Consider the following 23,770-nt stretch of genomic DNA (forward strand, 5'->3'; position numbering starts at 1 on the left):
TGGCATAATCCAGAAAATCAACTTTGAAGCAGGAAGTAAGTTAGATGTATAAAGTCAGGGAGGGGGAGAGTTTAACACTGAAGTCAAATTCTCTCTTTCTCCTCCCATGTAAATGACATCAGGAGATCTGATCAGTGATGTCCCTGTATGAAGGACCATCAATTACAAAAGTGGGTGTTCCATGACAGGGAAAGCTTTACTTGTTAAAATCTCGCTCCTTGACTTCTTAAAACCAATTTAGATCTTACTTCAAAGTGGATTTTTCTGGATGATGCTACCACCCTAGGCCATGAAAAACACATCATTTAGAAGCTGTCCGGCTGCTTCACAACATACAGCTAGTGGTTTATTAGGCTAATTTCTGATGACAGGTTCCCTTTAGGCTTAATATTGTTTGAGGAATGATGGGACTTTACCAACTTGCTGAATTAATATTTGTCTTTGGTTAAATAACTGTAGCAAATGATGCAAAATAGGAGTAAAATGTCCATGGGGTAAATGTATTAAAAACATTTTGAAGGCTGATCTTAATTTTTGTCTCCGCTAGCATAAGGCGTGCTAGAATTATTGGTACACCCTGTTTCCTTCCCCACTCCACCCTTCTTATTTTAAGGTGGCAAGCATAGTACAAAAGGGCATGTTCCAGTGATTGTGACTTTTTAATGCCATGTAAGCCAAATAACCCCCCCCCCCATCCCTCCTAAATTATTGTTTGTTGGACCCAGCACTATTCCACATGAGACTAAAGTATTAATTAACCACCTATATTCACCTTTCTCTGTCCCCCCATTCACCTGCAGTGTACCTATTACTTCCAGAAACTCATGCTGTAACGGGTGGGTGGCTGTTGATGCCACATCACTGCTGGCTATTGTATATAAACAGATACCTGGTAGTGACACGGACATCGCAACTGAACGCGAGCGAGCCAAGAGAGTTGATAAACATAACCCCTTTATAAACCCTTTAAAGCTTCTCCTGCATTGAGTTGCATCAAATGAGTTCAAAATCGCATGAAGACAATTAATTAGGCATTCACACATATATCTTCAAAATTATTTATTTGCTTCTAAGGAATGCAAAGTCTTAGGCTATATTCACACTGCCGTTGCCCGCCCGTACCGTACCGTAGCGGGCAACGGCAGTGTACGGGGAGAGGAGGAGGAGGTGAGCGCAGCTCACCCCCGCCCCTCTCCATAGCAACCTATGGCGCACGGCCCCGTATTACGGGAAAAGATAGGACAGGTCCTATCTTTTTCCCGGGTACGGAACGGTACGGTGCCGCACGTGTGCTGCACCGTACCGCTCCCGTAGGGTGCCGTGCGCCCATAGGAGTGTATGGGGGACATATATCGGCCGTATATACGTCGGCTGTATATACGTCCCCCATACGTTCGTGTGAATGTAGCCTTAGGGTGGACTCACATTGGTGGTTTTTTTTCACAAAAGTTATATTCTACTGAACCCAATTTGGCTTATGGACACATATAGATTGTTTTTCTCTTTCTGGCTTCAGTGACTTCTCACTGATGCCGTACTGACTTATTCTTTTCAATGGGTTTTTTCATACTTCAGTCTTTATCACTAATCAGTGGTCAATTTAGTTCCTGTTCTTTTTGTGTTCAGGGATCAGTGGAAATAAAACTAAAGTGTGAAAAAGGCCATTGAGAAGAATGGTTCAGTAAGGCATCGGTGAAAAATTATTGAAGCCAGGAAGAGAAAACCAATCTGTATGTGTCCATAAGCCAAAATGTGTGAAGTGAAAAATCATTGAAGTAAATAAAAAAAAATGCCAATGTGAAACCACCCGTTCAGTTTGAAAAAAATAGCATATACAGAAAAAAAAAACATTTTAGTTTTAAATTCTGACTTTTCTATTAAAAAAAAACCCCCTTTCATTGCTATTCCTATGGCATATGATCTACCACAGCACTATTGGTAGATTGGTATGATATAAAACATATGAAAATAAAATATAAAACATATTATCTCCTGTGTATTTCAAAAGTGAGTGTCATGTCCCACAACTGCTTCTGGCTTTACCAGGCTTAAAGTTTAGTTATTTTTTTCTTACCACAATAAATGTTTATGAGGATATCAGCCTTTATATGAATTAGACCCCTTTCACATGAGCATTTTTGATGCACAGAACTCGGATTGCACTTTGACCCACTGTATTTAACCCCTTAACGTTCTGCGCCGTAGCTCTACGGCGCAGAGGTACAGGGAGAGTGTGAAGAGGGCTCACGGGCTGAGTCCTTTTCATACAGGTTGTTGCATATTGCAGCAAACCCCCACCGCTAATAACCCGCCATCTTTATTACGATCGCCGCGCCCCCGAACGTCATCGGGGGGCGGCAATTGGTTGCTATGGTAGCTACGGGTCTTCGTTTGACCCGAGGCTTAATGGCTTCTGCAGATGTTACAATGAGCCAGTGGCTCATTGTAATGAATGAGCTTCAAAAATGCCATATATTGCAATACAGAAGTATTGCAGTATATGGTAGGAACGATCTGACCATCTAGGTTTAATGTACCCTAGATGGTCTAAAAAATAGTGAAAAAAAAAGAAAAAAAAAGTTTAAAAAATAAAAAAATGTATAAAATATTAAAAATTCTAATCACCCCCCTTTCGCTAGAACTGATATAAAACATAATAAACAGTAAAAATCACAGACACAGGTATTGCCGCATCCAAAAATGCCCAATCTATCAAAATATAAAAACGGTTACGGACGGCGGTGACCTCCGAGACGGGAAATGGCGCTCCAAATGTCCGAAATGCGACTTTTATACCTTTTTTACATCACATAAAAAATGGAATAAAAAATTATCAAAATGTCGTACAGACCTCAAAATGGTAGCAATGCAAACGTCGGCTCCGTGCGCCAAAGTATGAAAAAGTTATTAGCTTCAGAAAATGGCAAAAAAATTTTTCTTTTTTGTACACATTCATTTAATTTTTGAAAATGTATTAAAACACAATAAAACCTATATAAATTTGGTATCACCGCGATCGCACCGAACCAAAGAATAAAGTAGGCGTGTTATTTGGAGCGAAGAGTGAAAGTCGTAAAAACTGAGCCCACAAGAACGTGGAATTTTTTTTTAGCTTCGCAGTACACGGCATGTTAAAATAAATAACATTATGGGAAAGTAAAATTTGTTACGCACAAAATAAGCCCTCACACAGGTCTGTACACGTAAAAATGAAAAAGTTATGGATTTTTGAAGGTGGAGAGCAAGAAATGAGTGAAAAAACCCTGCGTCCTTAAGGGGTTAAAGGGTTTTGTCGACCATGTACATTTTTTTTAATGTGTTTCAGACTCTCAACCTGCTCTAATTTTGCAAGTCCCACACGTGAAAAATGCCCCATACAACTCCATGGAGACACATCAAAAATGCATTGCACTCTGATACACATGCAAATACAATGTGTTTACACCGATAAATTGCGATAGAGAAAATAGACCACAGTCATGAGTCTTTCACAAGCGCTTTGCCATCGAAAAAACTCCAAAAATATGCACATTAAGAACGTAAATACGATAATAACTCCTAACAATAACTGACCAAAAACACAGGCCAGAACGTTTTTTTTATCTATTGCACTCTGACGAGATAAACAACACTAGTGTGAAAGAGGCCTTAGGGGTGAAGACTGACATGGTCACACAATATTCTAACAAAATAAGACAACTGCTATATAACATGTCGTGTTTGTTACATATGTCACATCCTGTGTTGTCATTGGTTGAGTTAGGTCCAAAATTGGCTCAGATGTCTAAAATCCTTGAATGGTATATACCTCCATAAACATTATTTGTTCTTCCAATCTAAAATTCCTTGATAACAGATTTGCTCTTAATTGAGTCCAAACCTCAAAGTTAAAGGATGTCTATAGTTTCACATGGATTTTGTTTTAACTTTTAAATTGTGTGGATTTTGTGGTCAAATAACAGATTTGATGTATTTAACAATTGTGCTTTGATTCCTGCAGCTACAATGCACTGTACTATCAGCTGCTGAATGCTATTTAGAAGCTAATCCTTTAGACTGGCTGTCTGACAGCTCCTTCTCAAGACCCTATCCCTAGCTATCTTTTAAGCTGATTTATGAGCAAATCAATGAAACTGAGGATGGATGAAAGCTTGAATCTAGAAGGAAAAACAAATGCGGAAAGATTAGCGGGACTGGGACACTTGGAAATGGAGGTGAAAGATGGATAATGATTCATGTAGTGAATGACTGGTGGAGAACTAACATTGCTTATGTATGCAAAAGATATTACAAAGGTGTACATAAGGAGGTTTGCCAATACATATAATAATGTGCCCTATTTCAGAGAGGAAGTTAAAAAAAGCAAGCTAATACAGTCCAACATACCTGCCTTCATGACCACTGGTTGCAAAGCTCCACTATCGTTCTCTCTGTTGGAAATTATACATATTCAAGCATGTTTGGGTGTTCAAACAAACTGAAAAATTCTATTTTCGTGTACAGTATAAAATAAACTGCTGTAGCTACACGGATGCAGAACATATCTTGTTCAATCCCTAAATCGAATGGTTTTGGTGAAAAACCAATTATAAAATTATGATAATGAGGCTCTGAGGCTCCCGTAGCAGCCCAGGCACTATCCTCTTACCCTAATTATGCACTGCTCCAGCCTTGTCCTACCCAGCATAAGCCTATAACACTGTAATCACTGTGTTGTCCCTGACAGGCAGAATTCGCTACTCCATACCCCTGCTGCTGTGTATGAGTAATCCAGCTCAGGTTGATTAGTCCTGTCTGGACAGTGCAGGCAGCTCCATGTTTGTGGAAGTGATGTGTTTATGTACAGCTTCCCCAAGTTCCTGAATGACATTGCAGCATGATGATCTGCAGGATACTGGGAAAGCTGGATGATGACACAGGCTCTTGGGAAGGTTTTAGGGAGGCTGGATAAGGCAGCCTTATGGATAGAGGAGTGCATAATAAGGGCAAGAGCCTCATTATCATAATTTTATAATTATTTTTTAAGCAAAACCACTCAGTTCAGGGATTAAACAAGATATATTTCTGCATCAGTGTAGCTACAGCATTCTGAATGCCTGTTTGTCTCATGATGCATATAAACAAATGGTAGGTTTTCTTTAAAACATTTAAAACCATTCCAATGTGACATGTTAAAGGCCACAGTCCAGTCTCCTTGCTCAATAATGCTCAATAATTGGCATAGTAAACCTTTTTTAAGGTGCTATAACAGGCTCTTTAAGTATACTGAATATCTAGCAAGATCATGGATCATACATATCAGCAAGGATAAAAAACAAATAAAGGTTATATGACCAACATGATCTGGAGGATAAACTAAAGAACCCCAAGCGTTTGGCTCTTCCTTGTGGCTTCCTTACAGTTACTGATGTAAGGGATGTCCAGGAAATGTAGACATATGATGACTATGATGTAAGATGTATGGCACAAACCACACACAAATCGATGACCGCAAATACCAAATCCAAATCAAGTCAAGTCATCCATCTATTCTAACTGTGGGAATCAATTCATAGGCAATTTCGCAATATTTTATAGGCATTCAAAGTGCAAATTGGTAATAATATGTGCAATTCATCAGCATTTGTATTTACAATCCTTATTCCTTATTCTGATTCCTACATTCTGTTTCTCACACAGAATTTCTCCTGTTCTTCTACTTATTTATTGTTATTTATATGACATGGCAGCACCAGGGAGGAGTCCATATACACTAACACCTATGAAATCAAAATATCACAATTATTTGTTTTGTGACAATAGATCTTTGATGTGCAGAAATTAATCACTTAATATCCAGTTAACGGAAATTAGTCTATAAATCAAGTTCAGTCAAAGGGATAAATATAGAAATCATGGATAACATGGATAACCATCAGGAATCAACTATCAAATTATTGAAGTTACAAATCTTTTTTTTAGCAGCAGGAGAATATGAATTTATGAATAAGGCGCCTCATTGACTGCTGTGCCAAGAACCCCAACCCCCTGACTGGAAGCGGACCATAAATGTAAGCCCGGTGATATTTTAAATACAAACCTAAAGAGCCTTGTATCCAGAGTATGGCTGTACTTATAAATATGTTCAGGAGGTGGTGCCACATGGTAATGCCACATGAATCACATGGGAATTTTTGAGCACCCTACTGTATATGACTAATCAGTGGAGTAGAACTGTTTTTACTCCATTCGTAGGTATTGATATTCTGATGCAGACCATCTGGCACTGCAGTTACATCTAATATGTTCAGCAATTTATATTCTACTATGCTTATCTGAAATCATTTACCTTTCTATAAAGAATTATAAAGATGAGATAAGATAAGGGAATTGTAAATTATTCCCTGTTCAACGATGCAACAGCCTGAGTAATAATATAATTCAACAACAAACTTCAACTAAACCTAAAATGTATATATATAGAATATAAAAAGTGTATATTTATAGTCTTTAAGTTGTATAGTGAAAGTTTACACAGTTAATATAAGCTTTGCTTTTATGAGGTGCCTGGTGCAATGTTGTGTATGGTACCTGAACATTTAGATGACCAATATGTCATGTGGAGGCCTTGTTGACCCCAAAGGGGATGTTTTGCTGGCAGGATGTAGGATGGTTAATTAATGTAGCTGGGGGTCTGTAATATGTGAATATGGAAATCTCTACCTCCTCTTTTAAAATAATACCCTGCAAAAAAGGGCAGTACTCCCAAACTATGAATTTCACTTCGTACAGTAACATTTCACACCTTTTTGTTGTATTTTTGGACTTTGGTGAAACATTAGGTTACGCAACCTTGTTTTTTATTTTCCCTAGTCATCCCCCCTAGAGAATTGATCACTTATAAATAGTAGCATAACTTATAATCTTTGGGAGACAAAATGCTGACCCATAACCTCTTTTCCTTGGGGCACCTGTGGTTGTCACACACTGTCATGGGTTCATTGTGGGTGGCATGCTTTGGGGGACATTCATTATATAAAGGGTACCAATGGCTGGCATACATCTTTGCATGCAGTCTTATGTGGTTTGCACATTCTGTAGTGGTCATATGCTTTTATACAATATCTTTGGCTTCAAAATACTGTTGTGGCCAAGCATCTATGACTGGCATTCATGGTAGGTGCACACTGTAATTGGGTAAACAGTGGCTTCCATGAAATCTTGTGTAGGAACCTGTTGTCATATTTTTATGGGCACCCATGGCAGGGATATATTGCTATGGGAGCAGTTATGGCTGCCATGTGCTGCTATGGGTAGTATGTAGCATTACGGCCAAATTACCCATGAGGAAAAGGGTGAAGCCGTACTATGACGGTGGTAGGTGGCCATCAGGATGGAGCTATCTAACAGCCTGTGTAAAGTTTTTGTTTCTGTCTGTCTACTTCTATCCTGCACATAAAGGTCATCACACTACTACAACTCCTATCCTACTCATATCCAATAGAGGCACAGGACAGTGCCACCTCCTCCTATCCTGAAAAGGCAAACTCAACTAAGTTCAGTTTCTTCTGGAACTTTCAGAAGGGTGAAACATTTTGGCTAGTAAATCTTTTTCCAAAGTGTTAATGTGAATTCTCTGGAGGTAAAATATGCCTTGCAGTGACTTCCAACTATGGCTAATAGAACACTTTTAGGTTTCAGATGAATATTTTCAGGGATTCCCAGGATTAAAAAAGAGGTTTTGCATTGCTTATCTCATCTATGCTATGTTTACTATTGTACCTCTGAATGATTCACTTAAATCATGAACTAGAATACAAAACAGAGCCCATGGACAGTGTGGCACTATCTTTCGGAAAAAGTTGGAATTTTTTTGAGACTCTAGAAACCCATTTCTATGATAATTGGTCTGAGCCCTAATTGTGGCTGTTAAATAGAAAAAAAAGGACAGACACCTTACAATTAAAATGCATTTGCACCAGACACCAACAATATGCGTAATTCCTTCAGCTTGAATAGTTTTATTTCTTTATTCTTCCTCATATTATACAAGTGTGTTGCTGTTCTGTGATAGGAGACAGTAGATATTCATCAGTGAATCCTTCAGTGATTTCTGATTTTAATTTGCGATGCTAAGCCTCCTTATGTCAGCTGGGGTCTTACTGGAATCTACCAACAAATTGCTACTTGTGGTTATAAACATACGGCAATAACTGCAAAGAAACATAAATGCCCCGAAAAGAGAAATGATGAATAACACATAAGCATAAATACTGCACTGTAGGTTATGCAATTTCTACTATAAATAAATTAGTTCCACTCTTATAAATTGAAATAAAACACCTAACCATCCTCCTAATCAAGGTGCTCCAAAATCAGCTTCTAATCAAGACTCCATTCCCAAAGGATATGATTATGCAGGATACCGACCGTTACCTCCTGCTGAATACTTCAGCCTTGACATTTCTAAGTTGTTTTAATAAAATAAATTTCTTCTCTGAAAGTCAAAAGAGTCTCATTGATGTTATATAGCCTATAAATTCAACTGCAAATGGTTCTGTAAATTGGATTTAATTGACTCTTTATTTATTTTATTTATACAAATTATGGTTCCTGATAATGTAATATATTGTAATATTTATACGTTTTATATCTTTGAATAATGTCTTATGATTTAAGATTTTTATCTAGAACTCAAAACAGTCCCTACTTCAATTGTAAAGGTGACTTTCTAATGAACTCTTTCATGGCTGCCCGGGAGCGGGACGATAGCACAAAACCCAAGACACAACAGTCTCTTAGTTAATGTAGAATCTCCCCAATCTTTATTAGCGTTCAGCCATATATATCAAAGACAGAGTAATCAGGGAAACGGGGCGTGGCAAGGAGATAGAATACTGCAATGCTATTGGCCATAATGAATTTTACCAGGATATTCTCCAAAAAGGTTAATAAATTGTGCACTGTCTTCCCAGGCCTTGTTCACAGACATGTTTATATTATCCCAGCTACAGAATTTACTGAGAATGACTCCAAAATCTTCTTGCTAACCAAAACAAGATAAGAGGAAGAACAGGCAAGAAGAAACTTTTACAGGCAGGTTGCACAAAAATGGCTGAATCATGACACTGGCTGGACAATGGTCAGCATGACCCCCGAGATGACCCCCGGCTAATGCTTAAATGGCCACTTGATCCAAAATTCCCACTGTTTGGTTCTCTTGGGTCAGGATGGCCGCTGTAGAGCAATATATCACTAACACTCATATTAATGATAAACTGTTTATTGACCTAGAATACTCGGTACAATGAGAGTTTTTAACTTAACAATGTATTGTAGCTTTTTCCCTCTGCAAGTTTTATGTCTAATTCTTAGTTGTCTTTGAGCTGGTGTGTGGAGACTATCTGATATGATGTCCTTCATGGACAACATAGAAAGAATCTGTCCATCTTTAACTCTCTCAGAATGATCAATAAACATACATTTTTCTATTTGTCAAAACTCTCTAAATTGACTCTTTCTGCATCATCCTTGGTTTTTGCTGGAGCATGCTTCTGCAGACTAGTCTCCTGGCTGAGCATCGTATCCTATTGAGTAACTGGGGAAGGCTCATTGATTGACAGCTCAGGAGCCTCTCTCAGCAGGGAATGTGTACACACAGGGGCAGATTTACTTACCCGGCCTATTCGCGATCCAGCGGCGCGTTCTCTGCGGTGGATTCGGGTCTTCCGGCGATTCATTAAGGCAGTTCCTCCGACATCCACTAGATGTCGCTGTTGCGCTAAAGAGCATCGGAACGCACTGGAGTACACTGAGCCGGGCTGAGTGAAGGTAAGTGCGTGCCGAGCGACACTTTTTTTTTTAAATGCTTTTTTCGAATCCGTCGGGTTTCCGTTCGGCCATGCCCCCCGGTTTCCGTCATGTGCATGCCGGCGCCGATGCGCCACAATCCGATCGTGTGCGCCAAAAACCCAGGGCAATACAGGGAAAATTGTCGCAAAACGGAAATATTCAGGTAACACGTCGGGGAAAACGCTAATCGGGCCCTTAGTAAATGACCCCCACAAAGTCCTAGGAAAGTGCTAGAGAGCTCAGCTTCCAGGATGGTTGCTGTCACTCCACAAATACCTGCTTGCTCATATTATCTGTGCCTGTTACTGGCTTTGTCTTTCTGGCTCTTGTGATAGACTTTAATACTCGGTTGTGACTTTTGATTTGGATCTTTTACCTGAAACTTGACTACTTGTTTGTCATGCTATCTTGGTTTTTGACCCATTAGGCTACATTCACATAAGGTATGCCCGCAGTCCATATATACGTCCCCCATATGTTCGTGTGAATGTAGCCTTAGTCTGACTTTTCCTTGTTGTCTGTCTTGTTTCTCTGTCTTGCTGTACTTTTCACTTGTCCAGGGTAACAACCCGCCACTTAGCTGTCGTTTAGCACAGGAACAGAGGTCTAGGAAACATTACAAATCATTTGGGGTGAGATAGAAACTAGTGTTTTTCCTTCATATCACAATACATGACTATTCCACCCCCTCCCTTCTTCATAGCAGTTTCCACCTTCGGATTTAGGAAAAGTTTCATTGTGGATGACAATTTAGGAAGAAGGAGGAAAAAGAGCCAGGTGAGTGGAAAAAGAATAATTTCTCTCTGATCAAAAAAAAATGTTCAATCAATTTTTTTTCTAAGAAACATTGTTCTGAAGTTAGTGATCATAAGACTAAATTATAAGCTTTGCCTAAATGCATTTAATTTGATGTTCTTATAAGCCCCTTGCAGATTTTGCAGTGAAGCATGCAGCAGTTGCAAAAATCACAGCCCAGGGTTCATAGGAAACCTGTAACACCATAGCTTCATGTTAAAAAGTGTTGGCAGATGTAGGTGATTAGGTGCTCTTCACTTTTGTAAGCTTTACAACATAAAAGGTTTAAAATATAAATTCTGCCATTGAGTCACGTCAAGGACATAGGTTACAGGGTCGCAAAGTATTTATAGTGCAGAAGATAAGCTGCTGGCCTAAAAAGGGAAGAACTTCTTGGCAGCCGCCTATAGATCTGTATGGACAATAAAACAGCAATTCTACAGTATCATAATGGCAGAACCTGGGGAAACTATAAGGCCCCTATAAAGCAATTTAACATTGGCACTCCTCAATCATGTTTGCAGTGAGGCTAATATCCAACGGTGGTTGCCAATTTCTTGTACATCCTTTTAGATGCTGTGGTCACCATCGAAGATAGTCGACAATCAGAGTTCATGGTTGCTGTGGCAAAGAAGACTGTTCTTAATTCCCTCTCAGAGCTCCTCTATTGGCTGTCCAGAAGAGGTTAATATCTGGTTCAACCTTTAAATAAAAGATTTCTGTAGTAATCTACATGGTTGAACTTTAAGTCCAATTTTATTCTGACAGACTTGTTTAAGGCTGAAATTGTCCTTAGAATGTTGTAGCTATGTCTCTTCCTTTTAGGTCCTAAGGTTCTAAGGCACAATGGAGGGCATTGGAAGTCCAATGTTTTGATATTACTATCAGACACAAATGTCTATACTATATAATTAATGTATAAGCACAATTACACTGATTTTAGCAAGACAATGATAAGTTCATTATTGGACTCCAGACCTTTAGGTCTGCAATCTGCAAGTCTGCAATTCAGACCTCTAGGAAAGCTCAGTGTTGCCAGACCACAAGTCAAAACCTGGCATTCCTTTTATTTTCTGCACCCTCAGATTTCCCATTTTTGTATTCTTGCCACATTTATGGAATCCTAGCAGCATGAGCAATTAATAATCTCTACTGTTGTTAGCTAACAGATTGGTCTGGTATGGATGAATTGATAGATAATTTGATTTGCCCTGTGCACAAAAGGACAATAGACATAACAGTATTTACGTGCTAATTGCTTTTCTATATTACATGATTGTTGAAACATAATACATTCAAAATAGTTTATATTTTGGGGAATTTATTTTTTATTTCTTTGCTTTGTTAGGAAAAAAAAATGATCTTCCAGCCTACACACAAAACATAATCACAATGTACAGCTTGTACAGCAAATAATATACCTTTTCACACTGAGCTCTAAAATATGGTTGCTATGAGAGGATTAGAAATAACTACAGATTTGTAAAATGACACTTATATTTTAGTGTTACATATTTGTGGTGTGTAAATTAAGATTTTTAGCAAATATAAGTATATTGCTGGATAATATTATAACTAGAGATGGGCGAATTGATTCTAACAAAGTGGAATTCATTTAGAATTTCTGGAAAACTTTGGTTCTGCACGAATCCAGAGTTTACGGTGATTCGTGGGAACAATTTTTTTTTTACCCCTTTATTAGCGAAATGGCTGTGAGCACAACGTGTTACATGGGGCAGAGAACTCTGGGAAGAAGAAAGGAACACTCTCGATCACATGTGCAGACCTGTAAGCCAATCAGGGGTTTTGTATTCCCCAAATTTCAATTATTTTTTTGTTGCTAAAGTAGATATCAATAAATCCGTGTCAAATCAACAAAGTTGATTAACCAATATATAAGACAGAGAGGTGGCAGGTGGAGCAGGCACAGGTCGCAGCACAGTAAGGGGATGTCCAAGCAGGGGTGACTCTGTGAGGCCAGAACTGCCGGTGTCATCTAACAGCAGTGTGTTGATCAACATCCCAAAGGTTCTCGATTGGTTGACTAGGTCATCCACTTCCTTCCAAATGACATCTGACATCCCCAGTCAAGAGTCTATGGTTTCGTCAGATGCAACCTTTAGTTGTCATGGCCCAGGAGCTGGTCAGTGGCCCTCACCTCTCCTTAACCAGCCTTTGTGCTGTTCATTTCCCTCAGCCAGATATCTACTAGATGGTTTGGGCTCAGTACCATTATACAGCGAGGGAAGCTCTTTTAGGACAGTCAGCAGCTGCTTGGCAGTGAAGAGGTGGGGCAGATCTACCCTGCTTTATGCAGTAGGCAGGAAAGTAGAGATGTGGAGAGTGGCACGGAAGATTATGTTGCATTTGCAAGTAGTCAGGCTGTGCTTACTGAGACCATTGACGAGAATAGCAGTGACAGGGAAACACAAATTGATGGTGATATAGCCGATCGCACTTGGGAGCTGGGTGAGAGAAGAGCCTGTCAGGTTTTGCGTCAGGCAGAAAAGCAGGCAGCAAGTCGCTACTGTGGCCTTGAGTCAGCAGGGTGGCAGCAGTGCGAGGACAGGAGCCAAATGGCTGTGGGATACAAAACACGCTTTGCTGGTCCAAGTAAGCTGTGGCAACAGGGCTCAGTGAGGCAGTGGTGTTAGTAGTCACTCAGTGCAGAGTGTTGGTGGTAAAATCACCAACTCGGCGGTGTGGCAGTTTTTTTGTCAAGCCGAGCATTTGTATATGTAGAATCTGCTGGTAGAAAGTGAAGCGTGGCCAGGGAGTTAACATTGGCACCACGGCCATGTGTCAACACATGTAGCGTCACCATTCAATGGCCTGGGAGCAACGTGTCTCAGATGTGGTGGTCCATCCTGCCGCCGTAGCAACAGCAGCAGCACCGAGTGGCACACATGCCATTTCAGCCAGTCAAGGCTCCAGCACCTCTGCTGCTTGTCTTTGACATCATCTCCCTGTCCAGATGCTCCTCACTACGCATGGTGCCAGCAGTCATTGAAGGAGGCGATTACAAAGAGACAACTGTATGCGTCCAGCCACCGTGCTCCTGTCCAAGTTGTTGGTACTGCAGTCCCTCCCTTTCCAAGTCGTGGACTCTGCACCCTGCAGAGAACTAATGGCTTGTGCCGGATCGAGGTGGAGAGTTCCAAGACGAAATTTCTTTTCCAAAAAGGCAGTACCAGCCCTCACAAATACGTAGAACAGAAGGTGGGCCAGTCCTTGAGCTTATTAGTTTCTTCCAAGGTGCACGGCAGCGCAGACGTGTAGAGCTGTAACTACGGTTAGGGCCAGTAATTGTCCTTCATAGCGCCGCTTTCTCCTCCACGTTTTCAAACTGCATCTCCTGCGCCAGGTCCTCCTCCTCTTTCTCCACCACCACCACCACTTCAGCCTCCACAATCTAAGTGCTGCTCCATCATACCACATGTGCAGAGCACAACGGTGTAACGCAGTTCTACACCCGGTTTGCCTGGGCAAAAAAAGTCACACAGAAGTGGAACTGTTCCGCATCATGCAAGAAGAAATCAATGTGTGACTTTCTCAGTGACAACTGAAAATTGGAACAATGGTGACAGACAATGGGAGGATAATGGTGTCCGAGCTGCACCGAGGAGGAATGGTCTGTGTGCCCTGCATGTTGCACTTGTTCAATCTGGTTTTCAAAAGGTTCCTGAAGTCTTCCACCCATCTGCAAGACATTCTCAATATGGCCAGGAAACTATGCATGAACTTCATCCATTCAAACATTGCCAAGCACATCCTCCTCGAGTTGCATAGGCTGATAGGCGATGTTTCGACCCATTGGAATTCGACCCATTGGAACCGCCTGTATAAACAGAGAAAAGCCCTTAATGATTTTTTGATGATGCAAGCGGACAGGAGTACTCCCCTGTGTAACTTTGATGTCAGCCAGCGGCAGCTCATGCGTGACACCTGCCATTTGCTCAGGTCCTTTGAAGAGGCCACATTATTTGACCATTTCCAGGACTACAGACTAAATCATGTCATTCCACTACTTCATGTCCTGGAACAGATGCTTCTGTCTGGTCAGGGCACTGGAGAAGGGGCAACTACATCTCATGGCCACATGAGTCCACTGGATGAGGACATTGGAGCAGAATTAAAGTCTGGTGATATTGGTGGTTTTTCTACTCAGGTCACAGGAGAGGAGGAGCAGGAGCATCTGGAGGAAGTAGAAGACAGATGAGACAGATGATCCAAAAGCACCGTGGCACTATACAGTGGAGATGGAGGCTGACAGTCCCTCATAGTCACTTGCGCAGATGGCCTGTAGCGTCCTGCATTGCCTAACTAGTGACAACGAATAGTCATCATCCGACATAGGAATAACTTTTGGCTCTCTACCCTCTTGGACCCTCGCTACCGGACCAAAATGGGCGCCTTTTTTCCAGCTGCCGAGAGGGAGGAACAACTGTCGTACTATAGAGAAATAGTGTGCAGACAGATGGCCACTGCCTATGTGCGACATTGTCCATCCTCTGTCAGGTCTGACCAAGGAATTCCTGGCAGTCATCGCTCACTTACTACTGCCACGGCTGCTGTGCAGAGATGGGAGGGTAAGAGCAGTAGAAGCTCCATCAGCAGCAGCTTAAGTCTGGAGTCCTTAATGAGCAGTTTCCTTCACCAAACTTGTGAGGAGGGTGGCTGCCACCAGCAGCAAAAGCAGCAGGACATGGAGCAGAAGGCTGGCCATTGCCCATGTGCATCATTGTCCATCCTCTGTCAGGTCTGACCAGGGGATTCCTGGCAGTCATCGCTCAAGTACTACTGCCATGGCTGCTGTGGGGAGATGGGGGCTAGGAGCAGTAGCAGCTCCATCAGAAACAGCTTGGAGTCCTTAATGCCTGGAGTCTTTAATGAGCAGCTTCCTTCACGTGCCTAGTGTGGAGGGTAGCCCCCACCAGCAGCAGCAGGACATGAAGCAGACATTGCACCAGCAGGTGGTGGCCTGCTTGGACAGCACTCTACCACCCCAAGTAGAAGATCCCCTGGACTACTGGGAAGCCAAACTTGTGGCCGCAATTTAAAGAGTTTACAGTAGAGAAGCTTTCCTGCCTGGCCAGTAGTGTGGCATCAGAGCGGGTGTTCAGTGCGACGGGAGCCATCGTTACCTCAAAGAGAACCCGCTTGTACAGCAGTAATGTGGAGAGACTGACCTTTGTCAAGATCAATCAGGAGTGGATCGGCCAGGATTTCAACACACCAACGCCTTATGCATCAGAATAGATGAAACATGACGCCTCCCCAGAACATTGAGAAATGAATCTGGATTCTAACTACCTGCCTCAGCCACTATTCTGATGACACACAGCTGCTGCCAGTTGCTCCATCTGCTTCCCACCATCTTTACCAAGGACTGGAATTGTCACCCACCTCATTGTGCCACTTTCTGACCTCCTGCTGCCGGCACCTCCACGCTCTGTCATTGTGGCACACTGTGGCCTATCATGTTGCTGCCACTACCAGACTTTGTCATTGTGCCACTCTCTGCCTCATGCTGCTGCTACTGTTGCAGCCCACCTACACACATTGTTATTATTCCTCTCTCTGACCTACTGTTGCTGCTGCCGCCACCTCCACACGTTGTCATTGTGCCACTCTGTAGCCTACCATGTTGCTGCAACCTTGAGAATTTGTCATTGTGCCACTCTCTGACCTCCTGCTGCTGCTGCCTCCACACTCTGTAATTGTGCCACACTGTGGCCTACCAGGTTGCTTCCACCTCGAGAATTTGTCATTGTGCCACTCTCTGACCTCCTGCTGCTGCTGCCTCCACACTCTGTAATTGTGCCACACTGTGGCCTACCATGTTGCTTCCACCTCGAGAATTTGTCATTGTGCCACTCTGACCTCATTCTGCTGCCGCCACCTCCACACTCTGTCATTGTGCCACATTATGGCCTGCCATGTTGCCGCCAGCTCCAGAATTTGTCATTGTGCCACTCTTTGACCTCATGATGCTGCTATCACCACCCCACACTCTGTCATTCTGCCACTCTGTGGCCTACGATGTTGCTGCCATCTTTATAATTTGTCATTGTGCCACTCTGCGGCCTATGGATGCTGCTGCCAACTGACCCCTGTCTCCCTGAAACACCCTGTGATTTCCATAATGCTGTCTTCACCCTCCACCACTCTATGATGTTGTCATTATGTTTGGTTTTCCCCTTTATTTCAGAAGGAATGAAAAGCTTCAAGATTGATAGCCAAAAGCAGGAGTGGATACAGAACACAGAGGACATGCAGAGGACATTTACTGGGCATCTGTTTTTGATCAAGCAATACTGATGGATTATTGACCGATTGAAAGTGGACACTGATAGATGAAAAGAAGGGCAAAATAATCCGTGACGTCAAATCAAAATTACTGCTGACACCCTCTCCACTCTTTTGGGGGGTTTCTACATGTATCATCGTTTAAAAGAACAGGTTCTGTTGTTATCTATGGAATCATCTGATGTCAGTGCAAAAAGAGTGCACTCTTTGATGTTATAGTGGGATCTTGGCCCTCAGCTCAGTCCTTTCAAGCTGGTACAGACGTTACCTTCTCAGGCTGCGTTCCGGCTTCACTTATTTGGTCAAGTTGGCCCCTGTAAGTGTCCCTGGAATTGAAAAGCGAAGCGATTCTACGAGCGGCGGCTGTCATGTGCGTGTCATACTAAAACACAGCGTTGTTTGAAGACCAAACCATGCTCCCTATGCATATTTGAGCAATGCACAACATTCTACTGTACAACACCCTACAGGCTCTCTGCAGCCAGGAACTACTTGTTTTTTAACATGATTCTCCATGATTCGATTCGGGTCAAAACTAATTTTGTCAGATAATTCGGCAATATCTCTAAATATAACAATCGTTTTATTGGGAATGTAATTTCTTTTTTTTTATTTCTTTTTATAGTTTCTCCTATTAGGTTCTTATTTTCAGTAGGAGATGGTGCAGCACTTCTCATAAAACTTTGCAAAAACACTTTTCTTAAAAACAGAATAAACATATATTTTATTATGGGCACCAAACAAATTCATGAACGAAGACATATATATTTCATATATTTCCATTGTCTGAATTCATTTTTCAGGGCAAGCTGCCATATGTATAAATGAATAACAACACTATTGGCCTGTTCTACATATTGAGCTTTTTAGTAGTTTCTAAAAATATTATCTTTCTAAGTTGAAGACATTCTGTCTCCTGTGTACCTCACATACAGAGCTGGACTGTAGGCGGGGCTCCCGGGGCGCGCGCCCAGGGGCCCCCACCATCCTGCTCCCAGGGTGGGCCCTCACCATACTGCTCCCGGGGTGGACCCCCACCATATGGCAATTGAACTGATGTAAAAATCATGCAGGCATTAGATTTGGGCCCCCAGCATCAGACCGCTGGTGCTCTGGGACACTGAGCTAACTGTGTCTCTCTCTGGAACTGGGAGCGATGCAGGAACACTAGAGCTATTTGCAGAGCGGTGCGCTTCCTCCACCATCCGGATGCCTAGTAGGAGACGATAAGTCCCTGGCAGAAGACGATAAGCTGTCTGTCTCCAAATGGAGCAGCACAATGCAGCACCCCGCTCCCAGCCAGAAATGATCAGCTCCCTTCTTCATTGTTGTTTCAGCGTTACAGGGTCACGTGCATTTCATTTTCATGTGATCTGTTGTGAGCCTGGGAAATGCCGGCTTATCTACTGTGAGAGGAGGCTTCCCTGCTTGTCATGGCTCAGCGCTTCCCTTCACAACTCGGCTGAAAGTTATTTTTTGAGAGAATCTGTAAAAGAAAAAGGGGGTGGGAGTGGGGTCATCTGTCCTGGGCAGGGGGTCTGTGTGTGTGTTTGTGGGGGGGGGGAGGTTTCAATATGTCTAGCCCGGGGGTCTCTAGCTCTGGGGGGTGGGGGCATGTGTATGTATTGCTGGGGGTGAGGTGACTGTATATAGATGTATTACTGGGGGGTGAGGCGGCTGTATGTGGATGTATTACTGGGGGGTGAGGCGGCTGTATGTGGATGTATTATTGGGGAGTGAGGCGGCTATATGTGGTTGTATTACTGGGGGGTGAGGCGGCTGTATGTCGATGTATTACTGGGGGGTGAGGCGGCTGTATGTGGATGTATTACTGGGGGGTGAGGCGACTGTAAGTGGATGTATTATTATTTGTATCTTTGTTGCATTCAGTTGGGGCCTCCACCAGATTTTGCACCCAGGGGCCCCCACCAACCTTAATCTGGCCCTGCTCACACATAACGTAAAGTATTTGCCCCTGTATCACTGTTCTCTCCTTTCTCCCTCTCTTTGTCTCTCTAAATTTTGTCAAACATCCTGTAATATCTGTATCAGGATCATTTTCTGTCTGTGAAAGTGCCTTTGAAGTTATTGGTTCTCTTCTGTGTTGTGTGTGAACTGTGGCTTAGGTTCCTGCTGTGATGGGATTGATTGGGCCACACACAGCTCCCTGCAGACCAGCCCTGACCAGCAAGGGTTACTGGTGTAATGGACAGGCAATACAGTCAGCTGGTGTGGGTAATGTCCAGCAACCCCACTCCCATTACTCCTTGCTGGTTTTACTGGTCTTTTCATACTTGTTCATTGTGATCTCTAGTTGTTACTTGCTATTCTGTTTATCTGAACTCTGCTATGTTTACCCGACCTCAGTTATACCATTCTGTGCCTTTGCTGCCATCTTGGTTGTGACCTGGTTCTGTCTGAATTTGGTTGTCTGTCTTGTTGCGTTTGGTCCTGTGCACTGTAGTCACTGCATAGTAGGGATTCTCTTCCAGAAGTCCGTAACCAATAGGTTTTGCAAGGTGACCAGAGTTGTGAGTGACTCTAGGGTCTGCACCCCCTTCTCTTCTTTGACAAATCCCTAATTTTATTATTACTTTGGGGCTACTGACAAATTTAGTGACTTACAGTGTATTTATTCAGTTTGTTTTCATTGTTTTATCACTGAAATTGAATATGGCACATTGTTTAATAACCTCTGTAAAGAGATTTATGATTACCTTTTAGCTAATGTAAATCTGTTATTTCTCTAAAGAAAAAAGAACTTTTTAATCACAGATATATTAGCCATTTAAAAATTAATATGAAGCCAGTGTAAAGCATTTCTTAGAATTTGACCATCCATTAAATGGATATTGAATTTTTTCAGGGGCTGAGATCCATTCATTGATTTTCTTTGGCAACAGAAGCAGTTAAGATGATATTTGTGAATTCCTGAAACTACTGTAAAAAAAACAATATATTTGAGGGGTATTGCGGAACTGAATTTAGTAATCATTCTGATATCATACTTAAAGGTAATATAAAGTGGTTGTGTGGATTATATTTTGTACCTGAAAATGTTCCATTATGGCATTACATGCATTTTTAGAGATTAAAATGATTTTCGTTTTGTCTTCATTAAAAACTGTCTATTTTTTGTCTATTGCATGATGCTGCAATAGACTAAACTAGCTCTCTGATGGCTCAATCTGTAGTCCCACTCTACTCTCTTTTGAGAAGAGGTTTTATACATAAAGATTATCCCATCATGTCTTGCTTCTAATCCAGTAATTAAAGATGTCTATGATATCCTCAATTTCTCTGCAAAACAGCAATCCCTATAATTCATAACGCAGTCAATTCAATACAGTAACGCCCCGCGCCGACCCATTTCTGGCCGGCTGGGCCATCCCCTTCACGCCCCACTGGCGTGAAGGTGGCGGAGAGGGCAAAATAATTGCAAATACTAGCAATAACGTAGCATTTGTGATTATTTCAGGGCAGAAGTCCTGATAAATATGCCCCATTGTATCTATTCGTCATGGTGGCATTAAGGAGGTATGAAGAGGGTTCCAGGGTTGTGCCATCTTCATACATAGTATGCAGCAAACACCCAGTACTAACACCAGCAATCAGAGGTGGGATTAATTTTGTGTGTTAAATGCAGTGCCATGATCGGCCAGATCACTGTTCCACATGGCATCAACAGAGGGCATCAATCTATTGTTATGACAGCCAGGAGTCTCATGTCACACAATCTATAATGATGCTCCATTATACACTCACCGGCCACTTTATTAGGTACACCTGTCCAACTGCTCGTTAACACTTAATTTCTAATTAGCCAATCACATGGTGGCAACTCAGTGCATTTAGGCATGTAGACATGGTCAAGACAATCTCCTGCAGTTCAAACCGAGCATCAGTATGGGGAAGAAAGGTGATTTGAGTGCCTTTGAATGTGGCATGGTTGTTGGTGCCAGAAGGGCTGGTCTGAGGATTTCAGAAACTGCTGATCTACTGGGATTTTCACGCACAACCATCTCTAGGGTTTACAGAGAATGGTCCGAAAAAAAAAAAACATCCAGTGAGCGGCAGTTCTGTGGGCGGAAATGCCTTGTTGATGCCAGAGGTCAGAGGAGAATGGGCAGACTGGTTCGAGCTGATAGAAAGGCAACAGTGACTCAAATTGCCACCCATTACAACCAAGGTAGGCAGAAGAGCATCACTGAATGCACAGTACGTCGAACTTTGAGGCAGATGGGCTACAGCAGCCGAAGACCACACCGAGCGCCACTCCTTTCAGCTAAGAACAGGAAACTGATGCTACAATTTGCACAAGCTCATCGAAATTGGACAGTAGAAGATTGGAAAAACGTTGCCTGGTTTGGTGAGTCTCGATTTCTGCTGCGACATTCGGATGGTAGGGTCAGAATTTGGCGTCAACAACATGAAAGCATGGATCCATCCTGCCTTGTATCAACGGTTCAGGCTGGTGGTGGTGGTGTCATGGTGTGGGGAATATTTTCTTGGCACTCTTTGGGCCCCTTGGTACCAATTGAGCATCGTTGCAACGCCACAGCCTACCTGAGTATTGTTGCTGACCATGTCCATCCCTTTATGACCACAATGTACCCAACATCTGATGGCTACTTTCAGCAGGATAGTGCGCCATGTCATAAAGCTGGAATCATCTCAGACTGGTTTCTTGAACATGACAATAAGTTCACTGTACTCAAATGGCCTTCACAGTCACCAGATCTCAATCCAATAGAGCATCTTTGGGATGTGGTGGAACGGGAGATTCGCATCATGGATGTGCAGCCGACAAATCTGCGGCAACTGTGTGATGCCATCATGATAATATGGACCAAAATCTCAGAGGAATGCTTCCAGCACCTTGTTGAATCTATGCCATGAAGAATTGAGGCAGTTCTGAAGGCAAAAGGGGGTCCGACCCGTTACTAGCATGGTCTACCTAATAAAGTGGCCGGTGAGTGTTTATAAGACACTAATAAAGCATTTTTACAACAATCTTCCATCTTCATTGGGGCACATGTATCATAAGTCTGACTTTGCCAGTCTGTTTTTCTGAACTTTTCTTGGCTTTTCTGCTGGTCAGATACATCCTAGTGGCTTTTCCTTATTGATACATGTGGCAGTTGGTCTTTAGTGAATTTGTGACTTAAAAAAAAAAGTCTCTAAAAGCCGCAATAAGTTCCATACAAGTATTAGCTACTTTTCTCAGGGAACACTGCAGAAAACTAGATAATGGTGACATTTGTAGGGAGATTGTTTTAGGTGCAAAAGCAGAGCACATGCTTCATGAAAAGTCTAAAAAATGTAAGAAAAAGGCAAACCAAACATTTGATACATGTGTCCCATTGTCTAGTTCAGTGGTGGCGAACCTATGGTACTGGTGCCAGAGGTGGCACTCAGAGCCCTTTCTCTCGGCACCCAGGCCATCACCAGATAGGACTCCAGGTATCTTCCTACAATCCCAGACCACCCAAGAGTGGCTTTGCACAGAGCTATTTTAAAGTGACAGGGCTACCTGGGACTACTGGAGGAGTGGGAAGGTGTGGACAGATTTGGATTATCATTGTAGCTCCTGCTCCGGCCCTGACAATTCTTCCTGTTTATGGAACCCCGAAGAGAAGCTACAATGATCATCCAAATTTCTTAGAAGAGAAGGGAGTATAAATCACAAATTAAATTTCTGTGTTGGCACTTTGCGATAAACAAGTGGGTCTTAGTTGTAGTTTGGGCACTCAGTCTCTAAAAGGTTCGCCATCACTGGTCTAGTTGAATCACTTATGTAATCACTACTATATCTGCCTAAGATACAACTGCACATCAAATTGTACAGCAGTGTGCTATATGGCTGTATAAAGAATAAGGCACATCTATAGGTGAGCAGTTATTAAAATACTTTACACTGGCATCTTTCTTTCCTATTACCTATTTACATTTGTTTCAGCTCTACATTTTTTTACTTTTATTATCCAATCTTATAGGTTTGCAACATTCAGCCTTGAACTCCAGAGATTTGGAAACAAGGTTGAATAATATTCTTCTACTGATTTAAAGTATTGGCTTCTGGACAAAAAAATTTGTCACTGACATCATATTAATAAAATATGACTTAGCATACTGGTAGCTATTGCTATTCTCATTCCTTTACAAGATATTTGTTCTAATGCAGTCTGCAGATAAGAGTATTCTACAGTTATTATGTCTAACATTCGGGTAAAATTAATCTAAAGTTTAACTCAAACTTTAGGAAAAAGAAATTCTGTCATAAGGTCATTCCGGAAGGTCAATCTGTGAGTCTCATAAAATATTAAAAAGCAAAAGTTACATAGAAGTATGATACAATCTTTTGTAACAAAATGTACAGAGACTTATTATAATGAAAAAATAAAGAAATATTGAGAATAGTTTTCGGGAGTTTAAAGCTAACTATTTGAAAGTCAGATTGCTATAAATAATGGCCTTGTTCAAGTTAATTAAAATTTTGATTATTTAAATTTTTTGAAGAGGTAGCAAAGACATGTACAATAAATACTTCATATGTGTTCTGAATAAGAAATGAACACTATCTACAGTATAATGGGCTTCTATTACTTAAAGGGAACCTGCCCTTCAAATCATCCAATCACAGTAAGCGAGTCCTGCATATTCAAAGTCCTGCCTCCCTGTTCCCTGATTGACAGGTCTTACTGCTGCCACCATGCTACTGATATGGAACTATTACTTAGGGTCTGCCAATATCCATCTACATATATTTACAGCTATGTTTACTTATTATCAGGGGTAGGAAATGCTACACAGTGCTTTTGTCAGTAGTGGATTA

Source organism: Engystomops pustulosus, chromosome 4 (assembly GCF_040894005.1).
Source record: "Engystomops pustulosus chromosome 4, aEngPut4.maternal, whole genome shotgun sequence".
Classification (NCBI taxonomy): domain Eukaryota; kingdom Metazoa; phylum Chordata; class Amphibia; order Anura; family Leptodactylidae; genus Engystomops; species Engystomops pustulosus.